This window comes from Empidonax traillii, unplaced genomic scaffold, assembly GCF_003031625.1.
Source record: "Empidonax traillii isolate 1590-97213 ecotype Southwest subspecies unplaced genomic scaffold, ASM303162v1 scaffold417:size1128589, whole genome shotgun sequence".
NCBI lineage: Eukaryota > Metazoa > Chordata > Aves > Passeriformes > Tyrannidae > Empidonax > Empidonax traillii.
Window position 1 is genome coordinate 101930 of NW_020955610.1, and position 24326 is coordinate 126255.

Sequence of the window (24326 nt, forward strand, 5' to 3'; positions counted from 1 at the left end):
TCAAAAGAACAGAGATTCTAATAAATAATCTAGTCTTAAAACAGATCTTTGCATAAGGTAAAACTAATTACTTATGCAGGTACCATGAAAGCCTTCTCCACTTCAAAGTACATTTACTTCATTTACTACATCTTCTCTTGTTCTACTTTGGTTGCTCACACATTTTTTGTAGACGTCAAGTGCTAATTTTAAATAATGGAAGATGTTAAGGAATGGCAACAATCCTTTTACCACCACCTTCTTTTACCACTATTCTCACTCAAGAGGTTTTTCAGTGGCCACAAATTATTATCTAGTGCTGGTCCACAAACTTAAGGACTAAATGCTTTACAGATGTCACTAAATCTTAAGTATATGAACCTCTTAGATGCACATTTAGTACTAACAGCTACTATATAGGTTTTGAACTACAGAGGTTTATCTTAAAGACAGCATTACACAAATCTTGAATGGAGCTACTAGAACCAAGTAATACTCAGTGTGAAGGTGACTTAATCCCACCATTTTAGGAAAGCAAAAACTTGTTAGTTTGAAAAAATTTGTCTAACTTGTTGAATCAAGCACCATTTCCAAGCACCACTTCCAACCAACAAGAAAAGCTTCATGACCAATGATTAAGTACCATGTTGAATTACTTCAGACAAAAGATAAGAAACTGGTCTTTAAAAAGGGGTAGAACTAAATATAATGTTTTTCAACCTGTGCTTTTTTTTTAGCTAGTGACCTCCAAAAATGTACAGGGGAACAGGAACCCTGATGTAAAAAAAACCAAAAAACCAAAACCAACAAGAAACCTGTGAAGTTTTGTTTGTTTTTTCCTCACTCGTTTTTAAGTAGCAGTCCTGCACCTCTCTACCCATTCCTACTATCAAAGCAGGACTCGGGATTATGTCAGAGACAGATCTGCGAAGAGGAAGAAACTGAGGAAGCATCAGAATACATTCAAGCCATGACTTGTAACACTTGGTAGTCTTTTGACTTTGTGACTAAGATTACCGATGGAATGAAGGAACCACAGACACTGAAAAGCCGATGGGAACGGATCAGTGCAGTTAACAGACTAACCAGAAGCTGCAGAAAGGCACAGTCTGATAACCACATAACTGGGAGGCTATTAAGAGTTTTTCTCCAGATGAAAGTGTCCATCAAATGACCTCTACCGTGCCTGTAAACTGGAGGGAAATGCAAGTGTTGCCTGCCGTATAGGTAAAGGCTGGGGGGAATTCACAGGCTGCTTGGAAAGAAGAGGAGCAGGTAGGAGGAGAGGCACTACTGTCCAAGCCTCCATCCCGAAGGCCTCTACTCACCTACGGAACGGCTGAGGCTGCTCCTCCTGCAAGAAGACCATTTGGGGCATCAGCAGCAGTGGGAAAAGTCCCGCTGTGCAACCAGGGAAGTGGGGAGAGCACCTACAAACAAAAATGGAACAAAATGTAAAACTGAATTTAAGGAAGCTGAGATAGTTGAAGATCACTGGATCCTAAATTCTAAGAAAATATATTTGAAACTTCAAAGGAAATCAAATTATATATCCCAGGCTTAGAAACTGTTCTTTTGTGTGTTTTAATAAAATGGAAGATTTTATTCCAAAGAAATTCCTGGAAAATTCCCAACTATAAACAGTTATATGAGAAATTCAGTTCATATACAAACCAACTTCATGAACACCAGATACAAGCTAAGTAGAGGAAATTGTAAGAAACCTGCATCCAATAAATTAAATCAATATTTCATATACTAACGTTTCCGCACCCATGTCAATCTACAGGAAAGCGACAATGTCTCTGTAATTGCTTATTACCTTCTAGTACAAAGCTGAAATAAAAGCACACATGATGCATCTGAAAAAACCTGGGACTTAGAGGAAAGGCAAGTGGTATATTTGTTTATATAAATATTTCCCACCCAATTTCCAAATTCTTATTATGTTAGAAGAAAATTATAGAGGATTACACTGTGCCACAAAGTGACACTCATTACAACATACTGTCCCAGTCTGGGCCTTGAGACCTATCAGTACTAATAAAAAGACTCAGAAAATTGCCAGTCTAAGCTCTATGACAAGGAACGTAGGAGTTTATTTATATGACTTGATTTAAACACAAAAAATTACAAACTCAACTACTAATCCTTTTTGTCTGTGCTACAATATAAGCCTTCAATAGATCTATTACCAATAACTACTGTTAATTAAACAAGTACACCAAGGGAATATTTTCTTCCATGTAAAAGAAAAAAAAAAAGCAACAACTCAATTAAATTCTAAATTCTGTATTGAAAAAATATTAGATAAAAACCTCTTAATCACCTTTGACAATCAATCTCACCCTAAATGTTTAAAATAATTAATCACATTGAAGACAGATGAGTTATTTGTTTAAAGGCTACAGTCATAAAACCAGTAATGTCTCACATTTATAGAGCTATTTAGAATTAACACAAAGGCATTTTTTGCATGAATAGCTTCCTGCAATTTCAGAATCCCAGGAATGCAAATTCAGTTATGAAACCAATTAATCTTTTAAATTACTTAATTATCTCTCAGGTCCAACAAACAGTCAATTGTAAAATGCGAGAGAAATGGGGGGCAGAATGAAGGCATTTAAAAGTGTACAACCTCTAACCTACTCCCAAAGAACAACTGCCCTCTGGAAGCGGCAGCTACCTCTGCAAGGCAGGAGCCTTGGTACATGTGTGAGCAGCAGGGCTTGCAGCACTCTGGCTGGAGTGTTCTAAGTGCCTGGGTATACTCCATTTGAGATGAGCACACACTGTCCTCAGAAGAGGTGAATATGAAGCAAACTGTCAGCAACAAGCACCTTGGAATTCAGCTTTTATCTCAAAAGGTTTTTTCAACCTTTCTGGAGTAGGTTCATCTGTTTCTTCTCTCTTAAGATAGCTTGAGAAAATATATGTTCCTTGTAAATAAAAGCCGGGTCTTCTTCACTGCAATTTATCAGGCTTATTTTGATTTAGCACTGACTACTGTTCAGATATACTTTTCCCACTATTTACTTGATTTTTGCTAATTTCCTCTTATTTTGTCTATTTGGTGCATTAATCTGGAGAGGTTTGCCCCACATATAACACTGTAAACAGTGACAAATATCTGCTGCATGTTCTCAAGAGACCACTACAGTACTTTATACACTTGCCTATCACAGGCTCCCTACCTTTTTTTCAGGGCTGGGTAGTCCACAGCACTTGTTTTCTTTTCCAAATCGAAACTGTTTGCTTTTTTGAAATGTCAAGATAAAAAGCAGCATTGGCTTATTCCATTAAAAAAAAAACAAAAACAAGTCTTAAAATAGCCTGCTTATATTGTTTGCCGCCCAGTTACTTGTCTGCAAGCCCATTCAATACACTGACCTTCAGCTCCTGATTTCAAACACATTTCAGTTGTAAATGTGTAGTTTTCTTTGAAACCAAATCTCAAGTGCCATAGATATTTTGCCAAGTTTTAAAATAAAAATCACATTATGTTGAAAGAATATATGGAGAAAAAAAACCCACATCCCACAAAAAAACCAAAATACGGTGGTATTAAAAGTCTCTGGTTTAGTCAGAATTTCTAATGATGAAATCCAATTAAGACTTTTACCATTTCCCTTTAAAATCATATTTCGGTTGCTTCTAACTGGCAAACTGCCCCTTTAACCCAGAATTATTTGTATTTCATCCCAAGGCTTTCCTATTAAGGAGAAAAAACATAACATTTCAGCCATGTCAACTTGGATTTCTTCAAGGAAACGAGAGAAGAAAAGCAATACTGGCATTTCTTGCCAGTGCTAAAAGCAAGTTGATCCTTTTTTATTTGAGTTTCCCAAGCTTATGTAATCTGCTAGCACCTCTGCCTGAGAGCTTTTAAACTGGTTGCCAGTTTCAGTCAAATAAGGACAAAGTTTGAAACACAGGAAAATAAACGCCTAAAAGGTAAGGGGTATGGAAGAATGAAGCCAGTGTCTGATTACTGCTATTATCTAGTGACCTGAGAGACAGAAAACTAAAAAAGTTAGCTTTTTTTGTTGTTGGGTTTGGGGTTGGTTTTGGAGGGGTGGTTGGGTTTTTTTGGTGGTTTTTTTGTTTGTTTGTTTGTTTTGTTTTTTGTTTTTGTTTGTTTGCTTGTTACTGTTGATTTTTTTTTAAAATTCAATACTGGTTTGCCTTTTTAAAATAGTTTGCAGACAATTATATGTTTAGCTGTTAATTACATACCATGCATCTTTCTTTGCCTAGTGTAGGTGCCACAAAAGATGCAAAAAGAGTCACAAAAACATAAAATACAGGAGAAACGTGTAACGGTGACAAAGAGTTTTGTATCCCATCGACACACAGAACTTTAGTGACTTGGATCCCGGTCTCCCATTTCCCTATTAACCACAGTGCAACAAATCCATACTTTTGACACATGAAAAAAAGCACCTAATGTATCACAATTACACCTACCAGAAACTAATCTAATCAAAATAGTCCAGTAAATTCTTTAACCCTTTCAAAGAACAGATGTACCACTCTATCTTACTATGCATAGGCTTTTGGGGCTTTCCTTTAGATAGAGATGTGGTAAAATAGATTATGTAAGGATGAAACACTCTAGAAAGGAAAAGTTTAAACTGTTGCTCCTTTTTTTACTATTAAGGGTAACTTTTATACTAAGCCTATGTTTATATGTTTATAATAACCATGTCAAGGTTGAAAACATGACATAGTGCTGCTAGACACCATACTTTGCTATGAAAGAGACTGGTTTAAGTAAATTAGAAGTAGAGAGAAGAGATAAAGTCATAATTATATTTTTTATTTATGAACTTAGACACTACATCTAAATTTATGAACTTTGTTTATGCTATGTACAGAGGAATATGGGAGAAGATAAGCTGCGGTGTAGAAGAGACAGTGGTGGAGGGGTCAGGAGAAGCTGGTCTGGACAGACAGCTGGAAGAGAGTGAGAGGAGCTGGAGCTATTCAGCCAGCAGAGGAAAGAAACTCTCCATACCAGAAGCACCTTTAAACTGCTGCTACTGCTGTTTGAAGGGGCAGCTTTCAATTCTTTATGGCTCTTCTACAAGACTGCTTTTTGAAGGCCTTTTACTTCAGGCATAAAAATAAGTTCAAGTGCCCTCATTAAGTAAAGCAGCTTTGTCAGTCTCCAAATCTGTAACACACACAACTGGTAGATGATCCCTTTACCCCATGCTTTAAGGTTATGCTGGGAGCAGCACATGAAAACCGTGAGCACAATTTTATTTGCACACCTTCCTCCGTGAGACTTTAGGGATAACAGTTCGGACACTTCTTACACAATAAAACATTATTTTTGTCCTGCTGAAGTTCTCTTGTTGGTACAAGTTACTATGACATGAAAAGCATTATGAAAAATAGAAATACTGTACTGTTGCAAGATTTCCTTAGTTTTAAATTAGCTCCATGAATTAAATGATTAAGCACTTCATGGGGCAATAGAGATGAGTCTAAAAAGCTCCACAGTATCTTTCATATTTTTGAAATTAAAAGAGCTGTCATTATTATTAACAGAAAGCAAAGGTTTAGTCTACTGTGCAAGTCAGGATTTTCATACTGTCAAAGGCGTAAGAGCTCTGTCGCATTTTTGGTGAACCAGAAAAACACCAAAAGACTGTTGAGGCAAAGTAGGACACTGATAAAAAACAGCAAGGAGAAGGTACAAAACCCCAAAAGGGAACAACAAAAAAAAATAAATTCTTGCCCTTACTCCCTATTTGCTTGCAACATAATTACTTGGGAAAATTACTTTGGACATAAACATTTGCTGGACTTTTTCGTCTCTGAAAAGATAAATACATGCACAGAACATGTTCATTTGTATATTCAAACTTCTTTTTAAAGACTAGAATTCTTAAAACTTCATGGTTACTTCTACAGTTATGAAACAAAACAAGAATGTCTCAATTGGACTTTGAAATTAAAGCTGGGTTTTGAAATTAAAACCTGACCAGAACGCAGGGAGTTTATGCTAAAGGATGTTGTATACTAGGTGAGACACACCATCAAGAGTAATTTTCTTCCAAATCAAAATTTTCCTGCAATACCTGCAAAGTGGCATTTTAACACCACTGTTAAAGCAATCATTCATTGAAGAATGTAGCATTAATATTTTTATACAGTAGAATCCTTGCAGTTTGAAGATATTAAGATGGAGGCATACTAAGAAAATTGTATAAGAAATTCAGGCATTTAGTTCATGATTATCCCTGTTTCTGAATTGGATGTTATTTCTATTAACCTACAATTCTTTGAAAGAAGCAATACTCTTAAGGCTTTATTTTAAAAGTTGCACTGACCACAATACTTTCATTTTATGATCAAAAAAGAGAGCAGCATGATCCAGCAGTGCCTTCCTGTCTTACATGCCTACCCTAGAAAATTTTCCCTGTAGTAAAAACTGCATCTTTTTCAGCCAAGCAATAGACACATTATACATCCTCTTTACTGAAGACCTATACTCAAGTTCACAGTTGTGGTAGAGACCATAAAAGTCCCTGAAAGTAGGCTTTTTTTTTTTTTTTTTAATAAAGAAAATTCTTTTTTTTTCCCACGAACAAAGTCAACAACTTTGTGTTTAAGGCAGGAGTGTGTATTGCTAAAATATTACTGTATGAGTAAAAGTTTTGTTTGAAGCACACACCTTCCTTGCAGAGACTGACAAGTAGATTTCTTTTATTTAATTCAGGAAGACAAATATATAAGGTCTGAATTTCAAACCTGAACAATTAAGTTCCAGAATCTTACTTAACTATTCCATACACATAACAAATATCTTCAAAGTAGTGAAAAACTTCAAATAAAAGTCACATTCCAAGCTGTGACAGTACCATTCTAAAAAGCCCATTTTTATTTTTATTTAAAAAGTTTTTATGTAATTGCAGTGTCCTAGTTCACACATCACAGAACAGTTCAGGCAGGGCGGACCTCAGGAAGTCATCTGGTTCAGCCTCCCTGCTCAAGCAGGGCCACCCTGAGCAGACCGCCCAAGATTACATCTATATGGCTTCTGAGTATCTTTAAGGATGGAGACTCCACCTGGTTAACCTCTGCCAGCACTTCGTCACCCTTACAGTGAAAAAGTGTTCTCTGATGTTCAGAGGGAAATTCCTGTTTTTCAGTGTGTGACCATTACCTCTGGTCTTGTCACTACACACTGCTGGAAAAAGCCTGGCTCCATTTTCTTTATACCTCCCTTCAGGTATTTATCTACATTGCAGAGAACCCCCTAAGCCTTCTCTTCTATAGGCAGAACAGTCCCAGCTCTCTCAAGTCTTTCCTTATGGGAGAAATGCTCTAGTCACTAATAGTCTTTGTACTCTTTGATAGACATTCTCTGCTACGTCCATGGCTTTCTTGTACTGGAAAGCCAAGATTTGGACACAGTATTCCAGGTACGGCCTCATCAGGTCTGAGTAATGGGCAAGTATCACCTTCCTTCACTTGATAGCAACACTAATTCAGCCTCAGGATACCATCAGCCTTCTTTGCTGGAATGGCACAGTGCTGGCTCACAGTCACCGTGACAGCCAGAGCCTTTTGTGCCAAGCTGCTTTCCAGCTGAGCAGCCTCCAGCATAATCGTGCCCGAGGTTTTTCCTCTTCAGATGCAGAACTTAATACTCTTCTTTGTTGATCTTTATGAGGTTCCTGCTAGCCCATTTCTCCAGCCTTTTGGAGTCCTTATGGATGGCAGCATGACTCTCTGGCGTACCAGCCACTCTACCGAGTTCTGCATCAATTAACAAATTTACTGAATGTACACTTTGGTCTATCATCCAAATCATTAATGAAGATGTTCAACAGGACTAGTTCCAGTACTGACTCCGGTGTACACCAGCTGCCAGACTCAAACTATGCTTTGAACCACCAATCTCTGTGAACCTGGCCATTCAACCAGTTTTCACCTAACTATCTGCTCATCCAGCCCATACTTCATGAGTTTCTCTATGAGGATCTTATTGGAGGCAGTGGCAAAAGCCTCATAGACACCAATGTAGTCTATTGTCCATTGTACCAAGCCAGTCATTTCACTGTGGAAGGTTATAAGCTGGTAAAGCATGACTTCAGCTTGGAGAATCCATGCTGACCAAAGACTTTCTTGTCTTTACTAGCGTACATTACCATGTTCATTACTCCCTTGCTTTACACTCCATTCAAACAAATTTTGTAGTATTTCATACATATAGCTCTCTGAACTATTTTAATACCAAGAAGTAGTATAGTATACAAACTGACTTCCGTAACACTCTAATATACCCCAAAACCACATCCCCCCCAAAAAACCTACAGTAACTGTTGTCTCCAATTAAGATCATGAATTTTTTAAAGAAAAATACCGAGATCTTGACTTTAAAACTGCAAGTGGTAAGAAAAAGAATAATCTAAAGCTTAACCAGCCTTAACATTAATAAGATTTTTTTTCCTAAGCTTCAGCCTGCAGGTTCTTGACCCGTTAAACCTTCATCTTCTAAATCCATGTGCTCACCCCATTTAACGGTATCTTTTCTCCTGTTTTAGAATTGTAAGTAAAACAACCATAACTCTTCTCTTTATACACTAAGGACACTGAAGTTGTCTTCCAAGGTAGAATGAATTTTTGCAGTTCTAAAAGAAGTTAGGAAAAGGTTTCTAGATGCGTCTAAGAGCACAAGCTAAGTATCATTAGAAGGGTCTTGAACTGATTAAAAAAAAAAAGCTCTGAAATAATATTATTTTATCTTAATTTTCCTGAAATGTATTCACATTCATAGTACTGAAGAGAACTATGCACTAGGAGCTAGCAAAAAAAGAAAACAAGCAGAATGCATGTCTAACACCAACACCTAAGGCAAGGTTTAGCTCATTGCCCTGCAAAAGCAATCTGTTTTAAAATTACATGTATTTGTTCACTGCTTAATAATCAAGTGGTGACTTTTCAAGTAGCATAATTATCCAGATATGTTAATCCTGTCTCACTGCAACAACCATAAGCTAAGGAAAACAGAGAAAGTAACGATGACAGTTACACAGCGAGGCTGAAGGACAAATGGTCACTCTCACAAAACAAATGCAGCTGCCACCCTCAGATTACTCGACTGTCCCACAATGTCATTATCTTTAGATCCTTCTTAAGCTCCTGCTAAGATACCAAATACAAATCTTGGCAATACTATATTTCCAATGCTAGCCTCCATGCTTAACCACATTTTTACTGGTTCTGTGCAGTTACACATTTGTTGGTATCCTTTGCTTACTTCCTGTGTAAGTTGAACAGAAAAATATTTTTGTTTTTAATCTGTATAGCTCTTAATACAATCTGAGATTGTATGCCTGTTCATCCAGGCATACATTATGGTAATATCCTTTAAAAAAAAAAAAAAAAAAAAAAAAAAAAAAAAAAAAAAAAAAAAAAAAAAAAAAAAAAAAAAAAAGGTAAAGCTCCCTCAAAACGCACAACCAAATGCAGTCTGTCTACATTACTAACCACACTGATCAAGCTATTTAACTGCTTCACTCAATTTACAACTCACAACAACAAATAACAATTTTTAATACATTCTGTGGGTAAAACACAGTGAAAGAACTATTCATGAGTACATGACCGCAGCAAAAGACTATGTTGATGATATAATATTAAAGTTGTTGCCCTGTGTAATTCAAGATGTGACTGTCTAGTCACATCAGCTAAACTTCAATAAAATTAGCTGTCAACCCAAAGCAGCTGGTAAGTACGCACTTTGATACAGTACAATACATGACAGGGCAGGAGACCAGAATGGTTGACTATGCCTAACAATGAGAACAGAAGTCCTCAGCACAGAAGAGACCAGGGTGGGGACTTCATCTCATATTTAATAGCCACAGGGAAAGTTCAGAAATACAACATCTGGGAGTGTATTATTATTACAAAGTCGTAGTGAAAAATCACAATGGAAAGAGATGTGGTTTATTTTAGATAACTGATTTTTAGATTTACGTCATTTCCTTGGCCTTATTTATTATTTGTAGTACCCTGCAATAGAGCTGCCTCTCTTCTGTCTCCGGAGCTGTACCAGCACTGGTAACAGCAGCTGGCAATGGTCTCAATTCAGACTTCCTATGGTTCACCACAAAGCAACTACCCTGTGGTGAACCATAAGCTGGAGTGCTGTGGGGCCACCACAGCAAGCCAGGGCAGACCACGGTCACTGGAGAATTCTGCCAGGTTCCCATATGGACACATCAGAGAGAAAGGAGAGACACCAGAATACAGATTAACCTGTCAAGTGTTCTTTAAGACAGCTATGCTCTTCCTGTATCAAAATCAGACACTTCAGAATTTGCATGGGTATCTCCAGAGCAGTGCACTGTACTCAGGGACACACTTCTAGTACTCAGTGCTGAGTCTGTTATTCTTCAATTAAGAAAAGACTAAGTATTTGTTGAATAGCCATGAAGAAGATTGCACGTTTGCTTTGTCTAGGCTGTTGAACTCCTTCAGGTGAGATCTTAAAAAAACCAAACCAAAACAAAAAAGTGTCCCTTTCCCTGGAGGCAGTTAACCATATCCAGGGGAAGGTGCTGCAGTCCCGGGATGAGACAGCAGGCAGGCAGAGACACAGCAAGCCCTGGATCCCAATACACAGGAGACCCCTGAAAACAGGTAAACAAACAAGACACTGATGTGAAAAAAGACAGCAGGATCTTCCCAAGGTCTAGGTGGGAATTTGGAAAAGCTTCCTGTGACTCAGGAAGCCTGGGAAAACTGCCTACTTAGAAAGTAAATCTCTGCAAGACAGAAAAGATAGTTCTGATTTTAAACCACTAAAGTTAACATTTCATCAAGCAGACGTGAGTTCTTGTGGTACGTACTTTGACTTAAGTTAGTATTTTTTATTCTTACACAACCTACTTTTAAAGTGAAAACTCAGGTATTTAGGGAGACTTACTGTAAGCATGGAACAGGACAACTCTACCTCAAGGCATCCAAACCAGCAAGTAAAAAAAGGACCCATGCTGCTCTTTCCAAAACATTAAAATCATTCTGAGGTCAAGTTCTGACACTATATACATGCAATTTTTTATCCAGCACCCTTGCTTTTATTATATAACCTGAAAGCAACTAGCCTGAATGCTCATTTTTATGTAGAGTGAGAGTAAGGTCTGAATGTCAATTGAAGGTTTCTTTTGGAAAGTGTTAGAAAAAGAGTTCAGGGTGGGTACTGCATTTGAGTATTTTCACTGTTTTACTGCATATGAATCATCTTGCTATTAATCTTTCCAAATAAGTTTCACTGGCTAAAATCATATCTGTAATTTTAAACTGGAGGTCAGATTGGATGATATCTTCTGGCTTAAGGTACAAGAATCAGGTGCTGGAAAATGTTGTAACCTAAAAGTATGCTGAATTCTACAAACAAAAAATACTTAGGAAATCAGGCATAATTCATAATTCTATTGGAACTACTGCTCCAAATGTAAAACCCTTCAGAATTCCCTTATAAGTACTGTAATCCTCTTATTTTAGAGTAATATCCAGGGAGCAGGTGCCTGTATTTCACTAATTTCTACTATTTCAGAGTCAAACCTGTTATAGGCAGCACTATCCATATCTGCACTGTAGCACAAGGTGAAAGCTGACGTGATTAGCAACTTAATGGACGAATTCTTAAAATTAGTCCTAAGCATTTTCTCCATTGCTTCTTGGTTTGTGCTCCCAAAGCTATTCCACTTGCTGAAAATATTTCTCTTTTCATTCATAAATATTCTTCAAAAAATTTAGAAACTAAGAATTGGAGTATGATTTTCAGATTTATCAATTATCAGTTAAACTCTCAAGAGCTCCTGTTTGGAAACCACAGAAGTAAGAACTTGTAATTAATGGGTAATGCAATTACACAAAAGACTAAATTTTAAGGACACGGTAAAAATAAAGTGCCAAATTTCCTTGAACGATGTGGTTTCTAGAACATTATTTCCCTCTAAGTTGCTGCCAGATCTGATGATGTTACAATCCAAATCAGAAAGTTTTAAAAGGCATAAACTGTTCTTTACATCCTAAAGATATCACTGATATCTACACATAAACACATTTTAAAAACAGGGAGTTCTGAAATCGCAGAAATCTGCATACACTCCTCTGTGCAGAGATTGTACAAGAGACTGATTATAAAAAGTAGGAGATACATGAAATTTCAATAATTGAGTTACCAGACCTAAAACATCTATTTATGAAATCTCAATATGAATAGATGCAAGATATATATATTTGGAAATAGGAAGAACTAGTGAAGAAAGGAAGACAAAAACCTTGATTCTCTGTAGAACTTCAGGGAAGATCGCTTATTTCTGCTCAAGTATGAAATGGCTATTTGAAGAGATCGTCAAATGACCTCATTACAGTATGCCCTTACAGCTGTATCCCAGCAGACTGTCAGTCATTACATTGTTCATTAAATGACCAGGTTTTAGTCTTTTTCTCCCCACCCCATAATTATTTCAAATTTCTTCCTCTTTTGCTTCCCTCTAAATTATAAACAGTATGGACAGAAATTTTCTGTGAAGAGCTTGTTACATATTCCTAGTTTCTCTGGATACATATGATATACTTTACACCTTGCACAATGCATAATCACATGGAAGTTTTAATACATATACTTTTTATTACCACTTCCAGAATACTGACTGTAATACAAAAACCTACTCTATCAACGTGATGCAGTACCCTAATATTCTGGTACTCTAACATTTAATATTCTAGCTTTCAGTATTGCCCTTCATTATACTTCCACTGCTGTCCAATACCTCTGTTTCAGCTCCTGGTGCAACTGAAGTGCTGCTTTATTATATTAATAAGTCTGCATTAAGCAAGTGTTAATTGTTAATGTTATAAAAACACTGAGATTAAAGTAAACAAACTCAATGTTCTTGATACCCATTCTTTCCTACATTGCTTAATATTCTATGACTCATGAACCACCTATACAACTCCCATCACCTACTTGAGAGAGCAAGTATGAAAAACATGACATTGTAGTAAATTATAGCTAACAAAACCAATGAGGAGGCTCTAGATCACCAAATCAATGAAAAAATCAAAGGGCAGAAGAGCTACAAAGCACAAAATCCTTCCCTCAAGTCTACGCACAAGGTGGGAAATCTCTACAGGAGAAAAACCTCACAAAGATGCTTCGATCAGAAACTTCTACTGAGGAACTGACTGTGGAAAGTGATGCTCTGCCCTGAAGTGTTTATTAATTACAGACCCAGGCACAAGGTCACTCTCTTGAGGGCCCTTATAGGGTATATTACATTTTCTGTTCAAAACAGTTATTAAAACTTTCTGAATGCTTGAACTTACAAGGAAAGCATGAAAAGAGACTTAAAATTACAGACAACTATAAAATCAAAACTACTGTATTTTTTTTTGGTAGATTAACACAACTATACCAGAATAAATCCAACTTCTTTTCAGAGCCAAAAAGGCAATTCAATTAGGACTGCTACTAACAAGTAACTCCCAAATGCTCATCATCTGGTCTTTTTCTTTTTTTTTTTTTTTTTTAGTAAGTTTTACAGATAAAATGTTACTTTTCTAAAGCTCTTATGTGTACTTTGACCATGAATACTTTTCTCCATACAACTTCAACAAGGAATAGGATATATCACAGTATCTTGGGAACGAAGAAAACAACGATGCTTTTCACTGAAAATTTAATGCTGAATTTCGGAAAAGCCTCTTTCTTGCCTTTTGTGTATCTGAAAGATAGTTAACCCCACTACTGCAAATATTTCTTTGAATTTGTTGTCCTTGTAAAAAAGGTTTTTCTAGGTCTACTGCGTAGACCAGTTCATATATTCACTATATGATAACCCAAATTTGTGAACAGCTTAAGTAAAACTCTTCCTGAATGAGGAATTCCTGACTGTATGCAAACTCAAAATAAATTTTAATTGGAGTTGGGCTACTCAGGAGAAAGACTGTGACACTGTTGAGAAACAATAGGATGAAATTAAGAAAGCCAAAGTTGGGCTGTCTTTGAAACTGCTAGTGAGGGTAGAAGCCACAAGGACTTCTGCAAGCTACATTGATGGGGCGGGGGAAAACAAGATCAAGGAAAGCAAGAGCAGCTACCCAATGGAAGGAGGACCTAGCAGTAAGAATACATGGGGAAGACTGAGTTACTGTATGTCTGTCTCCTTTACCTCAGTTCTTCCTGATAAAGACTACTGTCTGCCCTCCCGGGTCTCTGCCACTGCACATTCAAGGATGAAGGACTAAGTCAGGGTTGAGTATGGTAAAACCTGGAGACAGCTACGAGCAAACTGGATATACAGAATCCCTGAGTCCCCAAGAAGAATATAGAGCAAGTCAGTGTGAAAGCCACTTCTAGGTACCTGAAATAAGTGACTTGGAACAGCCACCACTGATTGAATTATGACTCATCACTGCCTACCACAACATGATTGGTTTGGTGGTTGAGGAGAGAGCAGCGGATGCCACTTACCTTGACTTAAAAGGCTTTAAACTTGGATGCCCATAACACCTTTGCATCCAAATGAGGGAGAAACAGACTGCACAGGTGGACTATAAGGTGAGTGAATCATACGCTAGATTACCAGCCTTAAAGCATGGTGGCCACAGTCCTAAAAACCAGCAGGTGACCCCTTACTGGCAGAGCTCTTCCAGCTTCTAACTCCAAGTACCCGACTGGCAGCTACAAAGAAGGCAGCACCCAAAGCTTCAGAGAGGTGCCCAGCAGGAAGGAGAGCAGAGCAGGGTCACAAACTGCAGCAAATGTCACTCCAGTGCAACACATGGAAAACATTCTTCATAGGAGGGTGGTCAAACACCAAGCCTCTATGCCTGGGAAGCAGCCTGCAAACATTACACTTGGAAAATGTATTACTTCGGTCACTTTTACTTCTTAGCTCTAAACAATCTTCTGCGTTATGTTCCAGATTCTTCTTAAACAAGTGTTGTTTCTGCCATATGTACCAGTTACAGTGGGCATTTCTGGTTTCTTAGGAAGTTGGCTGCAGGCTTCATCATTGAGGATTTCAGGAGTGTTTTTTTTTTTTTAATTCACATTGCAGTACTTCGCATTCCATATCACTCAACAATGGTTTTCCAGTGCTTTCTCTGAAAAATTATTAATTTTTAATTCTAGAAGTTTTTCTTAACTAACCAGTTGTGTTTTGTCCCTCACTCTGATACAAATTTAAAACAATTTCTGGTCTTGGAGGATTTTCTTTCTCTTTAAGGCCCATGCATAATTTATACCAACTACCATTAGCTATAATCACCTAAAAGCTATCAATTTTTACTCAGATGGCTAATGACTCCCTGTGCATGCAAAGGCATATCAGTAACTATGGCACCCACATCACATCATACACTATTTTGTAGTTAATGTCTTTTGATCAGCTCCATATGGGAGATTTCACACATAAGTAGAAGTTATTCATTATATCCATATAGTTCCTTTAAGAATGAAAATCAGTGGTTGCCAGAGTGTGGGAAATGCTGCTTTTCCAAAACAAGGAGCTGTCTTGCATTGATTCTGTTTGCTTCTTCTTGCAGCCAATTATCAGGCCCTTTGCTCCCAATCAGAAGTGGTAAGATGGCATGGGTGAGAACTAGATATATCAAAGCAGAAACCAGTGATATTTGCTAGAACACTACTTTAGCTAGATGTACTACTGGACACCCTCCAGTAGCATTAGTGCAAGAGACAAACTGCTGATGAAAGGGCCTCTGTAAGTTACAGCAAACTAAGATCTAAAGCCAGCCTTTATTACACCTTTTATCTGACACATGTAGCTAAAATGTCTCTTTCTCCTTCCAGGCATCTGAAAGTGTACACAAGTTAAATGCTTATAACTTTATTAGCTCCAAGAAGTTCTCAGAACTTATTCACTATTTTCTTATTAGCTCCAATAACCTTAACTAAAATGAAACTGTCCACTAAAATCAACTGCGGAGTAACTCTTTTAGAATCCCAGCAAGCTTGGCCCTTTAGCCTCACCTGCCTTAGTTATTAGAGATACTAAAAGACATAAGCACTGTTTAATTTTTCTCAACTCTACAGAGATACAGAGTGTTTTTTCAGATTAAGAAATTGGAGCAGAAAGAATACCTGTGTTTCAAGGGGCTTAGAAGGAACCCAGCCACTTACAGAAAACTTGATATATTCTTTCTATGCTTGCTGACCTAGCAGACTACATATATCCAGACTTGAAGTTAAGAAGGTCTGATCAAGCATTAATATGGTTTTAAGACACTAATATGGTTTCAAGGCATTAAAGGCAGAAATGTATGACAGCACAGTGATGTTGCCAAAATTAACTCTAGCTTACAAAAGCTGATGACAATAAAACCAAGGGAAGTATTAAATTATGAATCATCAACTTTTTTTTTTTTTTTTAAGAACAACTCTATGAAGGTAATGTTTCAATTTAACTGCAGGGTAAGTAAAAGTTTGACACTTGCAAAGATTACAAGATTAGTTTATATTCACACATTTAACAAAGAGCTTAGTAACAAACCAAGTGTGTGTCATCCTCCTATGTGTCCCATTCTTGTTAAAGTACTGTTAAAGGATGCAAGGGAGAGCAATTTTAATTCATAAAAATCCTTTATTTTATCCTGTAAAAAGGAACCATTTATACTTGCATACTCGAGGTCCTAAGGCAAATTGATGTGATACTGGATGTGTAATCCATCTATATCCCAGCTTTATTCATAGCAGCTCTTTTGTCATCATGCAAATTTCAGCAAATACTGTGAAGAATTACCTGCCTAAGCAGATTTCTTTGTCAGCATAACTACCTTACCAAGTCTGTTCAAGGCTTTCTGGAGACTTCCATTCTGAAAGCACAAATTCACCCCAACTCATTGCTTACTCAGAAGGATGGCAAACACTGTTTAATTAATGAGCATTGCATAACCTGCTTTTGTAATTACACCTGCAAAATTTACTTGTAAAACACAGTAATGTTCACAGTTTACTGTGACCAAATTTTTTCCTGTGTGCTATTATTGCCTTCTAATGCCTTATAAACCTTATTAGGGAGATGGCAATCAAGGCAATATCTGAAATCTTTCCCTTAATTTTTAGTGCTGGCACTAACACCATAACCACACTAATGCACTTTCTGTTAAAAATCAACACCGAAAAAGAGCTGCAGTGTTGATACTGTACAGCAGTCACCTTCTCTGCAAGGCTATACAAAGGGCAACAGATACTGAATTTAAGTGCACCACTCATTTTGCCCAAGGACAGATGGACAACATGGATATATGTCACTATTTCACACTTCTCTTACTCTGATTACAAACAAACATGCTAGGGTCTTTACTAGTACCAATATGCAAACATCAACTAGTCTATCCTCAAGCCTACCATACCATCACTCGGAAATCTTAACGGTTTTAATAGAGTACTGGAATGAAACACATCATCCTGAACACTTATCAAAACCAATTAATCAACATGTTTGGATGCAACATCAAAATGCTATACAGACAAACAAGAGACATAGCTTTGAAATGCCTTTATTCCTTTTACAGGGAAACCATGCTTTTTTATCTGACAGTTAATTTTTGCTGAAGGTGAGCTTTCTATTCTTAATAGGCTTCCTAACATTGTATTTGAGTGCCTCTAATCCAGAAACACGCTGGAGACTGAAAATCCCACTAGTCTGAAGCCTCTCATACTGAGACTGCCCTTTGAACCCTCAATTATTCTTAACTACTTTGACCTCCTGAGAGTTTAAGACATGTCACTATGCAATATAGAAAGTTTTCTGGGAAGCCTCAGGAACAGACATGTTTTCATCCAGAATCAATTACTTTTCCCAAAACAACCACCATATATTGCTGAGGACTTTTATGGGAGGGGGAGTAGTATTACTTACCAGTTGTCCTGTTTATTGTTGTCATCTTCTTCATCCAGCCTACAACAGAGTCCTTACACTAAGTGTTACGGCTCCCACCTACCAGGAGGCAAAAGAATTATCAGTCAAGGTCATTAGGGAAGTACTAGCCCATGCAGTTCTATTTCAGCCACATTTCCACAGCATGGGTCGATACCTAAGGAAAGTAGCTGCTTGAGGAATTAGGAGGCTGGAGAGAAGCAATGGCTTGTTGATTTCTCTCTTTCTCACCTGCCACACGTATCTTAAAGAGGAATCTCTGCTAAAGAAAGCAGAAAGAAAAGAAAGATTGCTACAAGCAGTTACTGGAGGCCAAATACACACTCAAGGCATGCGTCCAAACCTGTGCAGTCTAAACACTAGGAGAACCAATGAAGCTTAATGGGGCATAGCAAGTTACATAGGAACAGGACTTCATTGCTATTATAGGCACTTACTGCTTTTGCTATGGTAAGAACATGTGCTAAAAAACTTAAACTATCTGCAGTATTTAGCTATATTGGTTACTGCCCTTTGAAGAAAAAGGATATGAAAGGACTTATGTTTCTCTGCTAATGCAACCTCCAGAGACAGATTGCACAAAGGACTGATGCATATAATCCATTTTAGACCGTTATTCTGTCTGTACCTGTGTATCGGTAAATTCTTATGGGCATATAATGCAACCAAACTTTTTAAAAAGGGCCTGGAAAAGCATGTTATACTTACCTATTCCTTTTGTTGGAATTTATGAAAGTATCTGCAAAAATTTATCTATTCTTTGTACAGAGGGGAGAAAATGATCTATTCTCAGAAGTCTTTGAAGAGGAGGAATGTAAAGTGTATTGACTAGTGCAAAACACTGTTTTTAGGAACTGTGTGAGCTGCTATAAGACAATTTACCTGTCTAAAATGAGGACACATGACAAAGTTGTCATAAGATTTCATGCTTCTAGCATGCCTTTTCCAAGTATTACAACCGCTGTGGGGTTTACTTTGAGATAAAAATTACAGGCATCTCAGCTGCCAAACTTATTGGCATTATGACATTTGAAACTCAATCTTTGTGGAACTTAGAGATAGAAAACTCCTCTACAGACAAGAGGTTGATGTGATGATACATAAGGTGATGAGAGAAAACAAGAATGAGATCATCTTTCTATTTGAGGTTCACCTTTCTGTGGTGCTAACTTTCTTTATAAGAAAGTTTCCTTATATAAAGTTTTTGGCATTGACTCTTTTAGGAGCTGAGAATCCAAAATAACCAACTGATTTCACAAATAATACAAAGTTTTCAAGGATAGTCACATTTTACTATCAGAATATTACTGTTTACATTACAGAAACTATTCCTTAGGTCAGGACCCTCAAAAAAATAGCTTTTTCTGTTTTAGCTCTGTACAGCATGTTACATGTAGCTGTAAGCCTCCAGCAGCTGCAGTTATCTAGGAAAGAGGGGTGAAATAAGAAACATTAGTAAACGAGAAAAATTTGCATTGTTTTATAAAATAAAGCATCCTGTGTGCGCCAAATAAAGACATCACATCAAGGAAGTTATATCTGTTTGAATTAAGTTTATTTGAGACACCCATTGAGCTCACTACACTCAAGAAAAAATGGCTCAGACAACATCTCAACTCATGAGAAAAAACTGAAGGAATGAAGTCTCTTCTTTACAGATTGCCAAGGAGTATTCCTGGAGGGTATACTCACAGGGGTAACTCAAAATGTTAGTGTGAGAAGCAGGCCCATGGGAATCTCATGAGGTTCAACAAGGCCAAGTGCAAGGTGCTGCACCTGGTTTGGGGCAATGTCCAGTGTCAATACAGGCTGGGGGATGAAAAGACAAAGAACAGCCCTGCTGAGAAGGACTTGGGAGTGCTGGTGCACGAGAGGCTGGACGTGAGCTGGCAACATACACTGGCAGCCCAGAAAGCCAAACGTGTCCTGGGCTGCATCAAAAGCAGCGTGGCCAGAAGGGGATTCTGCCCTTCTACTCTGCTCTTGTGAGACCCCCACCTTGAGTACTAGTCTAGCTCTGGAGTCCTCAGCACAGGAAGGACTTTGCCCCGTTGAAGAGAGTTCAGAGGAGGGCAACAAAAATGATTAGAGGGATGGAGCACCTCTCCTATTAGAAAAGGTTAAAAGAATTTGGTTTGTTCAATCTGGAAAAGAGAAGGCCTCGAAGTGACCTAAACACAGCCTGCCAGCACCCGAAGGGCACCTACAAGAAAGATGGAGACAGACTACAAGGGCATGTAGTGACAGGACAAGGTGGAACAGCTTTAAACTGCAAGTAGGTTTACATTAGATACTAACAAATTATTTACTGTGAGGGATGTGAGACACTAGAACAGGTTGCCCAGAGGAGTTATGATGCCCCATTCCTGGAAGAGTTCAATGGCAGGTTGAATGGACTTTGTGCAAAGTGGCCTAGTGAAAGATGTCTCTGCTTATAACAGGGGGGTTGGAACTAGAGGTCTGAAGATCTCTTCCGACCCAAACCATTCAATTTTTCTATGGAAATGTTACAGTTTCATTTTTCTGCAAAGATGGAAACAGGTATCTAAATTTTGGACATCACTATTTTTCATACAGTGCTTAAAAAACCCACAACCAACATTATGTTAACACCTTTACCAGCAAAATACAAGCAGAAAAAAACATGGCAAAGGAAAATTAGAAAGTATATTAAACTGAGAATGAAACAAGCATTTAGCTTGTGTAACACCAGAATAAACACAGAAGCACACCCAACATCCCTATAGAAAATGCAGAACCTTTACATATGGAATTAGCCAGGATGGAAGAGGAGCTGAAAGTTCCCAGTTTGAAGCCAGAAGCTGAATACCTCCTAAATATCAAAGCTGAATAAAAAAATTTCTCACTAAGCATGAAGACCAGTTGCCTAAAAAAATTACTTCAGGGCACTAAAGATTTAACCCACATTATGCATTTCAAAAATCTTGACACAGTAGGCACTATATGAGAAACACTGAAGAAGTGCACAAAACACCTTCAGGCAAACCAAATGCTAACCTTCAGGCTAACCAATGCTTCTAACAGTTTCTTGAAGTGCTACTCCACTCCCGGTCCACTCCCCACTCCCCCTCCACCAATATAAAATTATTTACAATAACTGAATGAGCATTTCTTTACACATTTGTGTTGACATAGAAAAACAAGCTTGTAAGTGGGCAATACCGTGGTTTTTCACCCAGATAGACTGCACCTTGCCACTACTCAGTATCTATCTTATCGAATGTTCTCTGAACACACTTGTCAACCATTAGGTTGCCAAAAGCCCTTCAACAGGTATTTAACACTACAATGACTTTCCAGGATGGCGGTATCACTTGCTTCTGTTAGATGTCATGTTTCTGTCAAAAGCTAAGAGAGAGCCCTTAAATTCCAAGTCCACAGCTGACCTTTCTGCCTCAGAGAATTAATACTCCTCACTTTGCTCAGTTACATCTTCTGTACTTCCCCTGTCAGTGATTCATCTCATCATCCAGTAAGACAGTTTTTAAGAAGAGTGACGTGCCTCCATTCACAGTGACAGGCATTCTTCTCAGCTACTCTCAAGCAGCACAAGCATCTTGCAGACTTTCTCAATACAGTAATAGGATCTTATTGAGTGACTGCCTTTTTCACCTTGTCCCCTTTCTTCTCAAAGCTGCACATAATTTACACATTTTCTCAGTTATCTTTTTCAGTTATACTGTTATACAGCTCTTTTGTTACTTCCATTCCTACACCTTCCTGTGTTCGGCACCAGCAACCACCACACCTCTACTTTTCTTCTTTGATGCTCATCCAGACCTTTAAGTTGTCAACTTTATCATTTACTTAGTTTCTTTCTTCTGTTTCCATATCTAAAGCATCCCATTCGTGGTTATATCACTGCCTGTTTCTTTCTTGATTAAAGTTCCCATCAACAGGCATTACTACATTTCTTACTCTAACCCATTTAAGTTTCCAGTCCCTTTGCACAACCTTAAAGCACATACACACATTGACATTTGTCTGGTATCACTCTTCATCCTGAAGATAGGCATTTCTGAACAGAAGCAGTTCATAAAAGTGAACTTCTGTGAAGCAGCATTTGCCTCTCAATATTCAAATAGAAGGTCCTGTTGTTTGAATTCTTCTGTCTCATAGCTGAAACTAACTAGAGTGACAGAAGCCCCTTAGAGCCTTAAACTCCAAAATACTATCATGAGATGGTATGGCATTTTCTTCAGTCCTTAGTGGAGTTAAGAGATGTTTCCATCTATATTTAACAAAACAATTGTCTGAGAAAGCCTGTTTGCTTCTCAAGATTCACTATGTAACTAGTTATATAACTATTAACTATATCAGTAATAGTTATTAACCATATCAGTAACTATAACATAGAAAAGCTTTATCAGGAATGACAGCACCAGAAAAGACTGAACTGAGTAAAATGCTATTGAGGATGTTCAACAGCTGTGCAGCAGAGGGGACAACTAATATTTCAGAATGTATTTTTGCTTTTGTTAATGCAAGGAAAGTCTATATGATAAGCAAGCAGTGATTAGCTTAAAATACAGTGAATTGACCCATGAAGAACCATGTTTGAAAGCACTGAGGGGAAAATAATGATTCCAGCCTCCACTGATGGAAAGCCTACTACATGCAGCTTCCTCAAAAAATAGAAAGAAAAAATTAAAGTGCACAAAATTCTCTGTCTCACCAGCATACAATCATTAGTGGTCTAAGTATAACTGGCACAAAACTTTTCAGTCAATGAAAAGAACATCTGAAAACAGAAGCTACTCAGAAGAATAGATCTGAAGACCTCTGGAGTCAACAGAATTAACTAATGAAAAAGTGTATTAAGAACTTTGCAGGCAGGAGGTAGGGAGAGGGCGGGAAGGATTAATTCAGAGTAAACAAAACCCAAAGCATTGGAAAATGCCTGTGCAAATGTTTCTAGGAAAAAACCCCATTGAAAGTTTCTCTAAAAGAAGTTCCAAAAATCTATTTTACTACTGAAGGGTTCTCTTAGGTTTACAAAAAAAAAAAAAAATTAATTTAGAGCAGTAGTGCTGTATAAAGCAATCATAATGCAAGTAGAAATCAAGGAAAATAATGGTCATATTTTAAAATTCCACTTGCAGCGATACCAAGGACACAGACATGCTATCCAGACCATGTTAACATTACCTTGTCTTAACAAGCTAGCATTTATGAGCTAAGCTGTAACAAGAAATGACAGAGTGCTCACTCTGTTCCAAATGCAAATTCCAGCTAAATTTATGAATTTTAATTTGCACTTGCACTAAGCTAAGCAAGTGGACAAGAGTAGTTACAATTTAATCCGCTGAACACTGACCTAGCTCTTACTAGATAACGTATCCCCACATCTTAAAGAGACAAAGTAAATCTGATTACAAAAGGATTCAGAATGGTTTGAGTGTAACAAACACTCATCATTGTTAGTAAATAATCAGCAAGCTTTAAGTGCAGATCTAAGACACTTTCATAAATGCTTCCATGGATACTTCAGGAAACAATTCCCTCCTCCGCCAAAAAATTACTGCTTTCAGATCATATGTGGATAAGTAGAGCAGCTGCTGAGAAATATTCTTACTGTGAAAGGAACAGAAAAATATACTGTAAGGAAGAAAGCCAGTCATTAGAGGCAGTAGCCTAGGGAAAGTAATTTCTTGTATTATTTGAAAGAAATGGACAACTGTAGATCCAAGACAAGAGAAGAGACGTATTAAAGACAGGATGATTAACTTAGCATCATTCAGCTTGAAAAGAAAACATATATTGTCATCTAAACAATGTAGTCCTATTACAGGACTGCTAAAATTAAAAGATCATAGACATTTTCTTTTCCAGTTCATTTTGTACACTTACCAGCATTTGCTGTATAGACAATTTCACTGATGAGTCAGTTGTACTTCCTCTCTAAAGTGCTTTGAGGGGAGCTCAAGTGCATCCTCTTCCTCAATCTTTGAAGTGTTTACCTGTACCACCAGCTTTGAAAGTAAAAGGCAACAGGCAGGCAATGCAGAGACAGGAATGAGGTTGAGTACAATAGCATATTACTCCAAAAATATTTTAGTGTTGCTTTTCAACTCTTACAGAGACAAACCATTTTTTTTTTTTTAACTGAGACTTTAGATACTATTTAAAAGATACTAATTAAAAATGACATTTTAGAATTCAGTCAGCAACATATCAGTTGACAAGATTATAAGAACAGATAACATGAAATCATATACATTATATACACAAGTACATAAAACAAACAAAATTCTTAGTAAATGAAATAATTGGTGTGCTATAACAAAAAAATAAAATAGAAAACTCCCAACATTAAATAATACAGAATCAATTTTGGGTACTAAGAACTCATGGGAGCACATTGTAATAGGAATGTTGATGAATGTG

At 37.4% G+C, this 24326-nt stretch overlaps 1 protein-coding gene and 1 long non-coding RNA gene across 2 annotated transcripts in view; both read right to left on the reverse strand.

Moving 5' to 3' along the window:
- The window catches only part of LOC114062546 (cysteine-rich motor neuron 1 protein), a 156455-nt gene that overhangs the window by 93818 nt on the left and 38311 nt on the right, over positions 1–24326 (reverse strand). The gene's annotated exons all lie outside the window — the stretch shown is intronic.
- Positions 1303–24326, reverse strand: LOC114062547. Its single transcript, XR_003572412.1, has 3 exons — positions 23790–24326; positions 17901–17978; positions 1303–1409 (listed from the first exon to the last, which is right to left on the reverse strand). It is a non-coding gene; the product is annotated as an uncharacterized LOC114062547 (long non-coding RNA).